The 12848-nt window shown below is 41.3% G+C and overlaps 1 pseudogene; it reads right to left on the bottom strand.

Annotated features, from left to right (window-relative positions):
- Nucleotides 1-3487: 3487 nt before the first annotated feature.
- On the bottom strand, nt 3488-3677 carry LOC127236264 (uncharacterized; annotated as a pseudogene).
- Nucleotides 3678-12848: the final 9171 nt, after the last annotated feature.

Here is a 12848-nt window from a genome sequence, read left to right as displayed (position 1 = left end):
ACACAGAATTAAGAATAATAAAAATAGACCTTTAAATTTTTGTTTGTTTTTTCTGAGATGGGGTCTCCTATGTAGCCCAAGCTGGGCTGGAACTTGCTGTGTACCTCAGGCTAAACTCAAACATCTAATTTTCCTTCCTTAGACTCTGGAGGAGCACTGAGATGAAAGGGTCTCCTCTCACACCCAGCTCATCGAAGTCACCTGACATTAAGAGAGCCAAACTACAGAACTCAACCAAACCCTTGATGCAAATATAAGAAATATAAAAGATAGAGATACGTGTAGGGTACATATTTGTTTATTTGTTGTTAGTGGTGGTGGTAGTGGTGTGTGCCAGTGTGTGCACAAATTCATATGTATTTGGCTATGTAGGTGTGGAGGTCAGAGGTCAAGTCTGGTGATGTTCCTCAAGCCATCCATCTGTTTTGTTTGTTTTTTTGAGGCAGGGACCCTCACTAATTAATACAGGCTGGCTGGCCAGTGAGCCACAGTGAGCCAGGCTGTTCTGTAGAGCTGGGGTTAGACTCATGTGCAACCATACCAGCTGTTTCTTCTTCTTCTTCTTCTTCTTCTTCTTCTTCTTCTTCTTCTTCTTCTTCTTCTTCTTCTTCTTCTTCTTCTCCTTCTCCTTCTCCTTCTCCTTCTCCTTCTCCTTCTCCTTCTCCTTCTCCTTCTTCTTTTTTAAATGAGAGTTCTGGGGGTTCAAACTCAGGTCCTGATGCTAGTGCAGCAAATACTTTACTGACTTGGCTCTCTCCTCACTTCACCTTTATTATTTTGCTTTTAGAGCCAGGTGTGGTGGTTCTAAAATTTGGTATTAATATTAGTGCTTGGAAAACAGAGGCAGGAGTATCTCTATGAGTTCAAGACCCCCCTTGGTTTAAAAACCAGTTCCAGGCCAGGCAGAACTACATAGTGAGACCCTGTGGGAAAAAAAAAAGTAACAGGTTTCATTGCAGTATTTACATGTACTTGCTGTCCTTCTTTTGTTACTTGTTCCCCTCTCTCATTGCCTCACCACGCTTCCTGCCTTGCTCTGGCTTGTCCCTGGCCTTTCTTCAGATGCTCCCCTTCCTGCTTTCTCATTTATGTATCAGTTACCCTCTTCCCCCTCTCCCAAAAATCTCCTCCTAGCCCTCTCATGGCCCCTTCCTAGTTTTATGACTTACAAACATATTCATGTTTATACACACGTATGTACACACACTCAGACAACACACGTCCATATATGAGAGAAAACATGCATTTTCTTTCCTGAGCCTGTCGTATTCCCTTTAACATCACGATGCAGATGTCATGACTTTGTTGTCCTTTTTAGCTGCAGATGGGCATCTGCTCTGTCTCCACATTACTGTGAGTGGCACAGCAATGATTGTGGGTGCACCAGCATCTCTGCGCTTTGTTGACCTGAAGCCCTTTTCTTGTATCAGGAGTGGTGCAGCTAAGCCACCTGGTAGTTCTGTTTTCAGGTTTTGGAGGAATCTCCACACAGATTTCTATGGTGACTACCCAAGTCAATATTCCCACCAGCAATGAGTAAGGGCTCCCCCGCTGTTCCAGATCCTTGCCAGCATTTGATGCCATTTATTTTATTATTTTTTTATGTCATTTGTCTCAGTTGAAATGGGATCTCAAAGCGGTTTTATTTATTTATATATATTTAAAATAATGATTTTTATTTCATGTGAATGATTGCTTCACCTGCAGGTATATCTGTGCAATGTGTGCTTGCCAGGTGTCCTTGGAGGCCAGAAGAGGGTGTCAGATTCCCTGGAAATGGAGTTACTGACAGCTGTGAGCCACTACATGGGTGCTGAGGCTTGAACCCATGTTCTCTGGAAGAGGAACCTGTGCCTACAACTGCCACAACCATCTCCCCATCTCCCTAGCCTCTTAGATCAGTTTTGATGAGCATTTCTCTAATGACTTAGGGAGCTGAGATTTTTTTTTTTAAAGCATTAACTGGCTATTTCTACTTCTTTGTGAACTGTCTATTCAGTTCATTTTGTTACTTATTTGTTATTAAATATATTTATTTTGTGTGTATGTGTGTGTGTGTGTGTGTGCACGCGCGTGTTAGAGGGGCAACGCAGAAGTTGTTTCTTTCCTCTATCATGTTGGCCCCAGGGATTGAACTTACGTTTTAAGTCTTGTTGGCAAGCACCTTTACCTGCTGAGCTCTCTTGCCAGCTCTAGCCATTTAGTGATTGGATGATTTGCTTTGGGGTGTTTAATCTTTGAGTTATAGATATTAGTTATTAACATTAATTTTAGATATTAATGCCCTGACTAATATGTAGTTGGCAAGGATTTTCTCACATTCCATAAGCTGTGTCACTCAGGTGATTACTTACATTGACTTCTTCAAATATTTCTTCAGTCTTCTTCGAATCCCCCTAGACAGCGCCCCTTACCAGCAGGAAGTAGTTTGGAAAGAACGACACCCAAATTCCCAAATATTGTGTATAAATGTTTGTTTTCATTTAATTGGACTTTGTTATATAAAATTAAATAAAAATAAATAAATAAAAAAATATTTCTTCAGTGTCTTAAAGTTTTTGTCGTGGAAGTCAAGTTTATTCCTTGAAATTTTATTCCTTTTAAAACTGTTGTGAATGGGATCTCCTGCCCGGCTCCCGGTTTCTTTTGTGGTTAGTTTGATATGGGTATGTGAAAAAGCAGATGATTGTTGTGTCTTTGCTAAAAGAGTTTGTCAAATCTAAGAATTTCTGGCACACTCTTACAGTTCTTTTAAGTGTAGGCTCATATAATCTGAAAATAGGGATAATTTCCTCAAGTTCCAATGGCACATTTGTCAACATATGATATTTACATGACAGTAGGGACAATTTGACTTCTCTAGCAATTTAAATCGAATTTCTTTCTTTCTTGTGTCTTAGCACTCTCGTCAAGACTTCAAGTACTATGTTGAATAAAAGTGGAGGGGCTGGGAAGTGGTGGTGCAGGCCTTTAGTCCTAGAACTTGGGAGGTGAATTCCAGGCCAGCCTGGTCTACAGAGAGAGTTCCAGGAAAGACTCCAAAGCTATGCAGAGAAACCCTGTCTTGAAAAAAAAAAATCAATGAATGAATGAATTAATTAATTAATAAACAAATAAAATAAATAAAAAGTAGAGTGAAGAGGGCTGGAGAAAAGGCTCAGTGCTTAAGAACACTTGCTTCTCTTCCAGAGGATCCAGATTTGAGTCCCAACACCCACACAGCAGCTCTTAACTGTAAATCCAGTTCCCCTGTAACTGATGACCTCTTCTGGCCTCCACAGACACTGTATGCATGTACTCATGCAGACACAATCAGACAAAATGCTCAAACACATAAAGTAAAAATAAATTTTTACAAAAGGAGAAAGGAATGGAGGTAATGGAAAACGTGTCTTTTTCAGATATTAGACAAAACACTTTCAGGTTTTCCCTGTGTACTATGATGCTGGCTACTCTTAGGACATATTTCCCCCTCTAGTTTGAAAGATACACTCATATGGCACCTTCTTCTTGTTCTCCCAGAGAAAGGGAAGGACTTTCGTCAATGGCATGTAGCTGTTGTGACAAAGTGACATCGGCAGTGGCTTCATGCTCAGGAAAGAATGCTGTGTTTCCTTCCCATGTTTTCAGGTACTCGACAAGGTCAGTAAACTTCTGTGGTAATAATGGAAATACTACTTAAGTATAGCTTTTTTAAAAAGTTATTATTTTATTATTTTGTGTGTATATGGGCGTTTTGCCTGCATACACGTGCACCATGTGCATGGAGTACCCATAGGGGCCAGAAGAAGGTATCACGTCCCATGGGACTGGAGTTATGGATAGTTGTGAGCCACTCTGTGAATGCTGAGAACTGAAGCCAGGTCCATTGGAAGAATAGCCAGTGCTCTTAACTTCTGAGCCATCCATCTCTTCAGTCCCAGTATAGTCTTTCTTAACTCACCCTCTATGGACTAAAGTTCTAGGAGGCAGGGCAGAAGAATAAAACCACCCATATATTGCAATGCCTTCTGCTACTTTATGCTCTTTCGCCTTAGCTGTCATGGTTTTGCTTCTGCATCCTTTTGCCCTGTTAGCCAGACCAGTCATGGAGCAGAAACCCAACCTTAAGAAATGGCCAATTGTCCTACACTAGAGTCCCATCTCCATATTAGAAATGTGTGCGGGTTCATGGGACTTCTCTCAGCTGACCGCCAGTCCCACAGGAATTCCTGAGATTGGGGTGGTCCTTCGGTATCACCCAAACCTAGGTATGAGTCTTCTGTTTGGACATCATTTGAAAGAGGCTGCTGAAGGAAGTTCTATCCCTTGGGTCAGATAGCTCACCTGGATTCAGGGCCATGTTTGAGTTGAGGGGAGCTGGAGTTAGCTACTTCTGACAGCCAACACTTCAGACATTTGGGAAAGTGAGGGTTTTAGTCCAAATGTACAAGCAACAACAATAATAATAACAAACCAGAACAAAGGAGACCCTGGGTAGCATATCACTCATATTCCCTCTGCCAATCCTTTGCTTTTGTTTTCTGCAATGATTGATGTCAGAAGTGTAGAGTTTCCTGGAACAGTAGCACAAAACACCAGCAGCACTAACAACAAGGAGTTGATTTAAAAAAAAAAAATCACACACAAAAATCACTGCTCAAATGATACTATATCAGCAAAAGTAGAAATGAAGTGTTATTAGACTGCAAGTCTCCCTTCTATCATCTGGTCAGCATTCTTATGTATGTGTCAATTTTGCATGCTTAAAACTGTAGCTGTTACGTAGATGTATGGACTGTGATATCTATGCTGTGCATATGTGACACTTTTGCTGACCACCGTGGTTTTTCTAATGAGTTAAATTTCACATAGAAAAATGTATAGAGCTTATACAATTTTATTAGTTTCTAGATATATGAACCTGAGGGACTACTATAGTATGCCCATCGAGATAAGCATTCCTCTTACTCATTATTCCCTATGACCCTTTCTGGTAGACCCTTCTGTCTCTATAGAAGTCATGTTTGACTTTTTATCACTATAGCTTAGCCTTGTATGAATTTTAATTTTATATGTGATAGGACTGACTTTGATACACTGATGTATTTTTTTACCTATATTTTTAAAAAGTATTAATTTTTTTGTATATATGAGTGCTCTATCAACTTAATGCCTGAAGAGGGCATCAGATCCCACTATAGATGGTTATGAGCCACCAGGTGGTTCCTGGGAATTGAACTCAGAACTTTGGAAGAGCAACCAGTGCTCTTAACCCCTGAGTCATCTCTCCAGCCCTACACGTGTTTTAAATTGATTTTAAAACACATACACTTTTTTTTTTTTTGGTTTATGTGGGAGTGGGGCAGGTTTTCTCTATAGAGCTCTGGCTGTCCTGGAACTCACTAGGTAGACCAGGTTGGCCTCACAGAGATCTACCTGCTTCTGCCTCCCAAGTACTGGGATTCAAGGCATGCTCCATCATGTCCAGCTAGCAATACACTTTCATTATCAACACTAAATATAACAAAGTAATATTACATGGCATTACAAATAATTATTAAAACCTATAATACTAATAATTCTGCATTTGGAAGCCCCCTTTTGAATGTGGTCAAGGTTGTTCAAGAGACTTCCAAAACTTTACAGACTATTGTTATTGCCCTTGGTTGTTCCCCAGAGATTTAAGGTAAATTCCTAATGATGAAGGACACCATGTACAGATGCAGAGTCCAGAGGCTCCTGAGCTGGAACTGATTTGAAAGCTTCCTCTCTGAATTGAAAGCTTCTAAATGAGGGAAGGAACCAACAGTTGTACCCAGCTATGATGTCTATGACCGACAATAGCCAGCATGGCATGATAACCCTAAGGGTGCAGTAGTGGCATGCACACCTTGGCTATAATCAGCAGTTCTCTAACTGGACTTAAGGCCTGCTCAACAAGAGGAAAATCATGCCTGGTACTGGAAACCTAGCCAACTACCCAAGGCTGGTAAAGTCATGGATCTTGGAGAAAAACCTACAACCATCACTTTATTAAACCAGCACAATCCCTAACTACATTCTAAGTTTTTTTCCTTAAACCCATAAATGTAGTACTCACACCCTCAACAAGAGAACTTCTCTTTGTAACATATAGAAACCATTACAGAAAACTACAAATAATAAAAATGCAGAGTTGTTAAACATGTTTCAACCACATGGTACATGTCAGATACTGTTGTACTGTCAGCTGCAGTCCCAATGAATACATCTACAATACAACACCTTCATCTAAGCTCAGAGATCATTGAGGAAGATGAGGCAGAAGGGTTATACAATGCAGATGATCAGTAAGTTTTCTGTGAGATTGTGTCTCCTAAGAATATCAGAAGCTATGCTCAGAAAGCCTCACCAGCATGACTATCTAAACATGAGCTGAACAAAGACAACAACAACAGAAATGCTGAAGTGGTTGGGGAAATAATGGGAGGCCTCAACCCTACACATCAAACTAAAGGCAACTAAGGAAGACTTAGATGGGGAGAAATAATCTTACCCAGCAAAGAGCACAGCAGCTGGTTATCTAGTAACAAATGGTCAGTCCTAAAACATACAAGTAACGTTATACAAACTGAATAGATTATATTTTGAGATATATATTATGTACCTACACGTATATGCATATTTGTATGTAACAACAATTAATGAATGTATGTACCCCAGTGTAGATAAACAAGTTGAGCTTTTATTTCTCTCAATCTTATACAATTTTTGTGAGTTTTCTTTCCTGAATTTGATAACAAGGAAAACTGTAACTATAACTATGTAGTTTTAACTCCATCAGAGACCCAAGAAGGATATGGTATTACCTGAGTAAACAGGGAAGTACAAAGCAAACAACTTCCAAAACTATGTAATGACAGAAACAGCTGGCTGTCTGGACAGTCACCCAAGGTTCCTTTACAATATTGGAGCATCCATATTTGGTCTATAGGCCTAGAATATCTGACAGATTCTTCTGTGAAGCAGGGATTTTGAAGGACCGTCCTACTTTGTCTTGGCAAAGTTTGGCAGTTGTCTTCTTATGTGTCCTGCTTGTTCAGTTTGAACAGCATACTGTTAGCAGTTGAGTCAAGGGTAGTTTCTTGTTCAAATGGATAGCTTTTGACACACACACACAAACTCCATATGGAGGTTCTTTGATGGCAATCATCCTTTTTTGAAGTAAATTGGTACTGCCAAGAGCAGACATGTCTCACTGTTATGGAAAGCCTTATATTATTAAAAAATTCAAATGTCATATTTTGTGGATCTTTGAAGTATTTGGACATCACCTATCTATCTAAAATATATCTCTGTATGACCTTGAAAATATACCTTACATAACTATAAGTTTGATTATTATAAATGACTATTAATCTGTATTATCCTAGAAAGTTTCAAGGACTAAAACCTTACATTTTAAAATAAGCTGTTTAGGTACAATACCTTAAACAAGAATGGAAAAATATATGCAGTATAACAAAAATAACCTTAAATTTGTATCAATACACAAAATTCCATACCAATGTAAAATATTTGAGACTAGTGGTTGTTCAAAAGTATACTCAACAATCCACCTTTTTATCCAATCATTTCTATATTATATTCCCCCTTTTTCCCTTCAGAAAGAGATCCCTGAACCTTTGTTCAGCTTTCTCCCTAACTATGACCAGTAATAATTTGTAACCAACTTCCCTAAATGATGACAAACATCCATCACCCATTGAATGGCCAAAAACCACCCACCCTATCTCTTGGGAATATGGGCATTGTATTTTCTAGAGTACTTCCTATTGTCTGGGGGTAATGGAATATGTAAGGGATCCTGAGAAAATTGAGATATTGGTCAAGTCCTGGGAGAGCTGGCTGTTGTCTAGTATTTGTGTTATGAGCTTATCTGAAGTCTGACTGGAGTAGTCTGTGAGGCTGGACCTTTTCAGCCAGCAGCCTTGAAGCTGTTCTAGATGCAGAACTCTGAGGAAACTGCAACAGAGGCACTCTGAGAGGCTGGATCACTTGGGCTACCCATTTTCATTGGTGTCTGGTTCTCTTGCTCTGAAAACACACCATCTTTCAAAGGTAACATACATCTATGCATTAACGTATGTATGGACTGTGTGTTGTACACAACCAGCCAAAGATGATTTTTGGCTTTATGTTTGAGCAGATAAAGTATCACCTGTCTTATAGGTTTTTTAGGTTCATTTCTTTATGTCTGTAGCCAGGATTTTCAGGGGATCTCCCCAGATCAAACCTGATCCCCTTTAACCTTGAACAAGTCCACAGCCATAAGTTTTCTGTGGAAACAAAAGCATAACCTCTCCCCGAAAGCAATACATTTGACTTTTATTAAAATTGAGGAGTTCCTAAAGTATCTGGACTGGTTAGGTTTAATTCAGCAGTCCTTTCCACAATCCATCATCTCTCAGCAGCTGTCATTTCCTGTTCATTAGCATTCAAACAATTAAAAATGAACACAACACTAGATAGGATACAGACTGTGTATTTTTCATCTTTACTCTTTAAAGACTTTAGCTTATTATTTATAAATTATTTTTCTATGACTTTCTTCACCCGTATTTTCTTTTCTTTTCTTTTTTTAAGCCTACACACATTTTAAAAAATACACTGTAACTTCCCTATACAAATGCTATTTCGAAACTTGCTACATGTCAGGCACTGGTCTAGTGGGGATAATCACAGTATTGGTCCCGCCTCCTTTCAGTGTCCAGTGCATCGACCCTGGGTCACATGTGGTTCTTTACATCTCAAGCCCTTGAAATAAAACCCAGGTAAAACTCAGCCCTGAGAAAAAGCTGTTTTGCTATGGGACGCTAGATCACAGCACAGGCAATTCTCAGAGCTGTGCCACAGAAAACAGTAGTCACGTTTAACTGCTCTAAGAAGAGCCCTGGCCCGGAAGAGTACTGCAGTCTTTTGGGACAGGCTGGAGTTCCCTTCCCATCTTCAGCACTGGTCCCCTTCATATGCTTATTATCTGTCACAAGACCCAGCTTTCCTGGGAAGCATAACTTTTGAGCCATTTTTGTGGAGTTGAGCTCAGTTTGTCCTGTCTCGTAACCAGTTGCCTCGGCACTCTGGGATTCTCCATCCTAGTTGATTCCTTGAAATATCTGTGTCTACTCTTTCCCTATATAGCCCAGGGCACGATTTCATAAGGTACTTTCTAGAAGCCTTTGGGGTTGACTCTTTCTCAGTCATCAGTTAGGGCTGCTGGAGGGATAGTGGTGTCAAGGAATTTGGTCTTAGCACTGTGGGATAATGTAGACGCCCTAATCCTCACAGGGCAGACATAAACCTGGATTTAGCGTCTGTTCTGAATTATCTTTCTGCTTAAAGAGAACCCAGGAGGGACCCTAACATGCAAAAAAATATATTATTCAGCCTGATGCTGATTTCATTTCCTAAAGCAATTGAGTCCAAAAACAATTTTAATTGAATTCAGCCTCTTGACCTGACACTGACTTATTCTGCCTCTTCTTGCCTTCCAACATTACACAGAGGAGCAGGAGGAGTAGACGAATAGAACGATTCACATGGATTTATAGGCCCAGCCATTTCCACATTCCATAAAGCCCAGATGACTAGATAGGAAGCAGCTGCAGTATTTACTGGAGCCTGGTAAGGCCTCATTACCACCCACCTCCTCACAGGGAGTGTTGGGCTCTAAATGGAGTGCATTGGAGGGAGTAATTGACTCTGCTGCCCTGGCACCTGGTGCTTCTGCCAAATACCTAAGGTCAGTGCAGCAAAGAAACTCTGGGGGCTGATGGTGATATGGGGGTGCAGAGCCTTTAGTGACAGTGGGAAAGAGAACCAAGCAGAAATCCCATGGGGTTTCGTTTGTCTATATTTGTTCAGTGTGGACATGTTTTTAAGCAAATGGTACATTTAAACGGTACATTTTAGATACTGTTGTAGGGGAGACAACCATAGACATGGCCCTTGCTTCCTTACATCTTATGGTGGCTCTGCTAGGGGACCGCTAGGGGGGTTTTATTGCTGGTAAGAGATACCACCACCATGGCAATTCCTATAAAAGAAAACATTTAATTGGGACTAGCTTACAGTTCAGAGGTTTAGTCCATTATTATGGTAGAAATCATGGCAGCATGCAGGCAGGCATGGTGCTGGAGAAGGGGCTGAGAGTTCTACATCTGGATCTTTGGACAGCAGGAAGAGAGAGTGACACTGGGCCTGGCTTGAGCATTTGAAATCTCAAGGCCCACCCCTAGTGACATATATCCTTTAACAAGGTATAACAATGTCATACCTCCTGATAGTGCCACTCCCTATGAGCATTTTCTTTCAAACCACCGTATGTATGTATGTATGTATGTATGTATCTTTACGTTTCAAGTCCTTAAAAACAAAATCCAAATGAAAGTTCATTCTGTGGTCAAATCTGTTGTGTTTAGAGTACTCAGTAGATACCCTGAATCATATCACAGAGGACAGACCAGGTATAGGACATTTCCACCATCACACAAAATTATCTTAGACATGTTGGCCTGGTGGGGATAAGAGATGGAGAGTCTGGAAACAGTTACTATGTGAACAAATGTAGCAGTAGTAAACTTCAGATATTGTTGTGCAATGTAAAAGTCAGAACACAAAGGTATGCTAGAGTTGCCATTTGGAAAGAAGTAAGTGGCAGCAAAAGAACAACAGTAAGGACATAACTTTTTGAGAAGACACCAGCAAAGGTCTCAGGAACATCTTGAGCAGCCAATACTTGGAGCATTCCAGGAAAAACAAAATATGTACAAATGCATACGTATACATGTACATATACATAAATACATACATACATACATACATACATACATACATACATACATATGGAGGGCAGGGCTCAGGGAGGAGGAAAGAAAGAGGTATGATATGGGGTTACAGGCTCAGCCATGAGGGCCAAGGAGGAAGACTATGTATTCAATTCCAAGTGGAGGCCACAAGAGAAATGTTATGATTTGATACACATACTGGTCTGGCTCCTGGATTAAGGGGATAATAGGGAGGCAAGAACAGAGGCAGATGAGCCAGTAGGGAGCTATTGAAGGTGCTCTGGTGAGAGACCTCTGGTGGAGATCTTGGCATCCAAAGACAGTGAAGTCCAGAGGGAGGTAATTTTCCTGATGATTGTTCTATGGGAGGCAGTTTCTTTCCTGAGAAGAAAGAAGGACATCAGTAGCACCTAGAGGATGACATCATTGATGTGACACAGGGAGACAGCAGGGCAGTGCTTTCAGAGCCCCGCCCTTTTCAGCTCAACAACACACATCTTATCTGACTCAAGTTCTTTCCTTCCTTTCTTCCTCTTTCCTTCCTTCCTTCCTTTCTTCCTCTTTCCTTCCTTCCTTTCTTCCATTCCCCCCCCCCCATTTTTTTAGCTTGTTTTTTGAGACAGGGTTTCTCTGTGTAGCTATGGCTGCCCTCCCTGGCACTTGCTCTGCAGAGCAGGCTGTGCTGGAGTTCATTGGGATCCACCTGCCTCTGCTTCCTGCCTCTGCTGGGATTAAAGGCCTGTGCACTACTTAGTGCTGTTCTCCCTCTCTCTGTGTCTCCCTCTCTTCTTTCCTTTCTTGAAACGGGGTCTTATTTACCTCAGGCTGGCCTCAAACTCACTATGCAGTTGAGGATGCTCTTGACTTTCCCATTCCCTTACATCTGTATCCCTAGTGCTGAGATTATAGGCATGTGCCACCACTTCCGGTTTATGCAATGCGGGGATGGAACCTGGGGTTTGGGCACAGGAGGCAAGCATTCTACCAACTGAACAGCATTCTCAGCCCTGCTTGCCCTTTGCTCCAGGCAGCAGGGCTCGTAACAGAGCATGCGCCCAGGACTCTGGGTTTCTGAGTATGTATCCAGGTGTCTCTCAGCTGGTGCCTAGTATGTGTGTTGAGTGGGGAGGGTGGGCAGGAAATCAGTGTGGGGTCAGATGTGCTGATTTCCTGCCTGGATCTCCCCTTTATTAGCTACAGAATGTCTGACCCTTAATCTCCTTATCTGTAAACAGGGAGTAGTCTAATCTACAGGCCTGGGTAAGGTTGTGGCCTCAGATGAGAAGGTGCTTCGGGAACATCAAAATTAGGTGACATCATGACACATGTGCCACTTCTGCTACCGGTCTATTCTTCCTGTCTCATAGTAGCTCTTAGCAGACAAGATGTTGATTTTTATGACTCTTTTGCCTTCTGGAATGGCACCTTGATCAAAACTCTTTTGGAAGCTCACTCCACCTCTGGGGCCAAGTTGATTGACCGGGGCAGTTTATTCTATAGTCTTGGGGTTCACTATGTAGAACATTCCAACTCCTTGGCCATGATAAGCCATGTTTCAGGGCTAGCCTGTGTTAATTGACCATTACCAGGTTATTTACAGGAATTTCCGAGGGAGAACTTTTTCTTCCTTGCTGGGATTGCCAGGCTGAGAGAGCTTAGACTGCTGGAGTGGGAGGGCTGGGGTCATCTTTACCATTGTATGGGGAAAGCCTGACACCCCACTAGATTCAGAGTTAGAGAAAGGTAGAATGTCATGTTGTCCCAGTTAAAGCCGCTGAATCTATGTATGTCTGATAGAGAATGCTCATGAATGAAGTGTTAGTTCTCTTTCTGTGGACTGTCAATCACAGTCTTCTTTGACTTTCCCTCTAGGCTGTTGATGTTTTTCTCATACACTTGAAGAACTGATTTGTTTGTTTATTACTGAGGCAAAATACATAATATAGCTGGGCGGTGGTGGCACAAACCTTTAATCACAGCACTCAGGAGGCAGAGGCAGGTGAATCTCTGAATTTGAGGCCAGCCTGGTTGACAGAATTC

The sequence above is a fragment of the Phodopus roborovskii genome, unplaced genomic scaffold, assembly GCF_943737965.1.
Source record: "Phodopus roborovskii unplaced genomic scaffold, PHOROB, whole genome shotgun sequence".
Lineage (NCBI taxonomy): Eukaryota > Metazoa > Chordata > Mammalia > Rodentia > Cricetidae > Phodopus > Phodopus roborovskii.
The sequence above is the reverse complement of the archived record's forward strand: the minus strand, read 5'-3'. Positions and strand labels throughout refer to the sequence as shown.